The sequence below is a fragment of the Rattus rattus genome, chromosome 6, assembly GCF_011064425.1.
Source record: "Rattus rattus isolate New Zealand chromosome 6, Rrattus_CSIRO_v1, whole genome shotgun sequence".
In the NCBI taxonomy this organism is placed as follows: Eukaryota; Metazoa; Chordata; class Mammalia; order Rodentia; family Muridae; genus Rattus; species Rattus rattus.
The window spans coordinates 1,236,532-1,241,362 of NC_046159.1; the positions used below are offsets into that span (position 1 = coordinate 1,236,532).

General features: G+C 46.9%; 1 non-coding gene across 1 annotated transcript; it reads right to left on the bottom strand.

Moving 5' to 3' along the window:
• Positions 1–1,600: 1,600 nt before the first annotated feature.
• LOC116904703 lies at positions 1,601–1,731 on the bottom strand. Its single transcript, XR_004388398.1, has one exon. It is a non-coding gene; the product is annotated as a small nucleolar RNA SNORA17 (small nucleolar RNA).
• Positions 1,732–4,831: the final 3,100 nt, after the last annotated feature.

Sequence of the window (4,831 nt, forward strand, 5' to 3'; positions counted from 1 at the left end):
CCTCACCCCTCACTCTGAAGCCAAGAGATACTCCACGAAGAGAAAAGAACTTTTGAAGAGGTTAAACATCGCCAGATGAAGTGTGAAGCGAAATCAATAAGTATTATGCGTAAGAGCCTGGGAATGAATACCAAACAGACCTGGTTTAAATCAGAGCTCTCTACCTACTGGCTTTGTGACCTGGGGCAAGGATACTCGCCGAGCTTTGCCATCCCTCTCTCTTCTCAGCTACAAGGCAAGGAGAAATGGTGCCTATTTCGGATGGCTACGGCAGGGAGGAGCTCAGACGGCACATGCGCACTTACTCTTATTACTCGCTGCTGCTCTGCCCAAACTGAAGCCTAAAGGCGAGCAGGGTCTGAGCATGGTGGCTGTGCAGGGAGTTGATATCGTTCCCAACGAGGGACAAACTCTCCTCCATGACTCCTTCTCTTCTCTCTCAGGTGGCCTCCTCGTTTAGGGGTGCTGTAAACAAAGGGCCACACACAGCCAGGCTCTACAACAGATGTATAGTTCTTCAGCTTTGGAGCCCTGATGTCCACTCAAGGTATCAGCAGGCTTGGTCTAGGCCTCTGGGTCGGCAGTCCTGGCTCCTCCGTGGCTTCCCGCGTCTGCATTCAGCCACCTCAGCACCACTGCTTCCCTCACACCTGTCTTCTTCTGTACCAGGAGCTACCATATTGGATGAGATCTAACTGAAGGAGTTCTTTCGTGAAAACTTTATTAGTTCTTTGCGATTTTTACACCATGCACCCCAATTCCACTCATCTCCCCCTCCCCTTGTACCTGCCCTCCAAGCTTGCAACCTCTCTTCAACAGAGGAAAAAAATCGTACTTTGGGGTGTCGCAGTGTGTCCCGCAGTACACCCTTTGTCCACACTTCTTCGCTTGCAGATGTTTGTTGCAGTGGCTCATGGTTCTGGCACGAGGCCCTTAGCCTCTGCTATGTTATCGAAACTGGAACCTCACGGACTCATCCTGGATATCCTGCTACTGCTCTGTGTCCTGTAGGTCTGCGTTTTGGATCTGTAGGAGTGGCTCTAAATGCACTCCACTAGTTCATCTCTGGGGTAGATGTTGGGGTGAGGCGATTCAAAGGCCTGGATCTTGGGCCTGAGGGGCATCTGAACCGCTTTCACCAGCAAACCCCACAGCCAGAGCGACTCTGCTGCTGGAGACTGAGCAGCATCCCAGACCAGGGAAGCCCGACTGGACCTTGGTGGTCACTGAGCCCTGCAGCTTCAGGGCCATGGACTCAGATGTGGCCCCTGGTGGCAGGTCATGAGGATGGTTCCAGGTGGCATCGCCAGCTACTCACATTGGACTGTTCCTCACTAACCTGGAGACTCTTCTTCAGTTCTGCCTCTCTTCATTGTGCCCACACCCTTCTGTTCCTCTTCCATTTCTCCACCAGCTACTCTCTCCTCTTAATGGCACCCGGGATCTCTGAGTGTCTGGGGTCATCTCAGGAGTGGTCTCAGGAGTGCGATGCCCAACTCATGCAGTATGGAGCTGGGTAAGGGTCATTTGTTCATGGGCTGTTCCCTCAGGCCTGCCCCACACCAGACTAGTGGTCATCTCAGGTTCACTTTTTCCAGGGAATGTCGGGCTATTAACATTCGGATGATCACAGGTCAGAGCACTGAGTGTAGACATAGCCTCCCTCCTCTCTGCCACCTACTGACACACACGTGACACAGCAGCCACACCTGCAATGCCTCTCGGGGCAGGGCTAAGGGCTTCGTTTTAATTTGACTAAATTTGCAAAAATCTTTCTTTTTTTTTTTTCGGAGCTGGGGACCGAACCCAGGGCCTTGCGCTTGCTAGGCAAGCGCTCTACCACTGAGCTAAATCCCCATCCCCCAATTTGCAAAAATCTTAACGGGTGACACATTCTTATGTCCTGGGAATGGGAACTTAGCCTTTGAGGGACATAGTTCTTGATGAGCGAATGATCCCAGGAAAGACCCCGTTTACCAGTTGATTGGAGGACTTGCTATTACAGATGTTGGTATTGTAAGATTAGTATATCCCAATGTTTATGTAAGATTAGTATACCCCAATGTCCTTGGACTGTCTGCAATTTATAGTATCAGTTATCAAAATAGAGTCTGATACAAAAGTCTTCTCTTTCTGTCCTTTCTCTGGTCTCACCTTCCATCTCATTAGACAGGAACTCCAGGAACATCTGGCTTTATGTGGGTTCTGGGATCTTGATTCAGGTCCTTACACTCGTGTGGCAAATGCTTGACCCACAGAGCCATTTCTCCTACCACAAAGTGTCTTCTTAAGGATTGTCTCTGGTTTTATAAAATCTGTCTCCTAGCTTGTGATAAGGAGAAGGGACTAGAAGAAATCTCCACATTATACAAAGTAACCATTTTCAAACCTCTGCTGGAAGCACGTTATAAAGTTATTTAGTAGCTCAACTGGACACTCTTCAACACTGCTCCTTTTAGTGGGGTAGTGTTGGAAGGTTTGTGGAATTTTGGATGATTTAAACATAAACTCAAGTTTTAACACTGAATAGACCTGCTACACACACCATACCTTTCACCAGAGTTCCTGGGGTTCATACCAGAGGTTACTTATAGTGATGAATTCACTTGTAGCCTCAGAAAAGACTTTAAATTGATTTGGGATTTAAAGAAAAAAAACCTTCCTGGGCCAAGGCAGTTATTGTAATATTTAAACCACATGTTGAAAACTGTTTTCAGATCCAAGGTAAAAAAGGAGGCAGGGGGATTGTGTACTTTGACTCTTGGCTGAGTGCACAACCATGTAATCATTACACGCGTCCACAAGTTCAAAGCCTGTTGTCTGCAGCTGGGCACATCCCTGACTGCTTGGCATGGTTTGCCCACGACCAACAGTAGATGAAAGACACCCTAAAACAGAGAGAAACTTGGGGCTAGCTGTCAGCCAAGACCTGACTCCATCCTCCTTTCTCCCCCACCTCTCTTCAAGTCCTGCTCTCTAGCAGTTTCTGGTGACCCTGTGCCAGAGGCCAGGTCCTTCAGTTAATTAGAGAAACAAATTTAAGCTGCTGATCATTGACTTGTTATTTATCCCCCTGGGCACAGGCATTCTACAGGCTGGGCATGCCAACTTCTGCTGGCAAAAGGTTTTGAACCAGGCTTCCTGAGAGGAAAAGTCACTAGGGTCAGCAGTTACAGGCTTTGTCCCTTGCTGGAGATCTGTCTAGGGGTCCTAGACAATGGTGGGAAGTAAGTTTCGTGGCCTCTGGGAAGATTTGTCACCTGGGAGAATTTAGCTTGTGGTGCCCTAGGTCTGCTTCTTGCAGATGTTTAAAATCTGGAAGGAATAGTAATGAAAGTTAATGAGGGGTTTAAAGAGGTCCTCCTGTTCCTTTACCTGGAAATGAAACAGAAGAAGCAGCAAGAGGGGGGAGGGCGGGGGGGGGAGATGGAGAAGGAGGAAAAGGAAGAGGAAGAAGAGGAGGAAGAGGAAGAATTAAAAGAATTATTAGAGCAACAAGAAAAAGAGGCAGCAGCAAATAATAATAGTAATTAGAAGAATTGGAAGAATTAAAAGGAAAAGATAGCAATAGTCATCAAGAAGAAGAAGAAGAAGAAGAAGAAGAAGAAGAAGAAGAAGAAGAAGAAGAAGGAGAAGAAGGAGAAGAAAAAGAGGGAGAGGGGAAGGGAGAGGGAGGGGGTGGGGGAGGGGGAGGGGGAGAGGGAGAGGGAGAGGGAAGAAAGCTTCACCTAGTAGTTCTAATGCTTAAAAAAAGCCAGGTGAACAGACCCACGGTTCCAGCTGCATACGTAGCAGAGGATGCCCTTGTTGGGCACCAGTGGGAGGAGAAGCCCTTGTTTCTGCCAAGGTTGGACTCCCCAGTGTAGGGGAATGTCAGGGTGGAGAGGTGGGAATTAGGGGGTGGTTGGAGAGGGGGAACACCCTCATAGAAGAAGGGAAAGGGTGATGAGATAGGGGGCCTATGTCCAGGAAACCGGGAAAGGGAATAATATCTGAAGTGTAAATTTAAAAAAATATCCAATAAAAAAATCCAGGTGAATAAAATCATGAAAAATATGCATATTCAACCTTTGATCGGAGGAGGGAGAACCCTGGAAATTAAAAAGAAGAAAGAGAAAGGATATATGACAAAATAAAGCAACGCAGTGAAAAATAACAAAACAGAGAAATTTTCAGGTGAAATAACAAAAGAATGTATGGGCTGGGGGTATCAGGAGTTAGAGCACTTGGTGCTCTTCCAGAGGACGAGGGTTCAGTTCCCAGACCCATGCTGGGAGTTTCAAGACTGTCTGAGACTGCACCTACAGGGGATCCGGTGTCCTTCTCTGACCTCTGCAGGCGCCAGGCACACACGTGGCACACAAATGTCCCTGAAGGCATTCATTCATTCATTCATTCATTCATTCATTCATTCATTCATACAAGCAGGCACTTATGCATACATTAAAAAGGAATATCTGAGAATTCAAGAGTAGCATTTGATGTATTAAAGTAATGAGAACTGCAGTTGGTAAAGTAGAAAACATTGTCACTACATTTATTTTCATGAAAATATTTTTAGCTCTTTAGGAAAGAAGAAAAAAGAAAAAAAAAACAGGGTACACGGGAAAGACAAACATCAGAAATGCAATTTAAAGAAGATTTTGCTTTGTCTTTTAAGATAGGCTCTCCTGCGTCCCAGGCTGCCTCAGACTTGCTTTGCAGCCAAGGATGACTTTAAACTTCTTACCTTCCTCCCTCTGTTGTAAGACCCCATAGTGGCCTTACCTCAGGAGCGCCACCCACAGAGCACAGATTGACAAAGTGACCGCTGCAATAGCAAGAGGGTGTA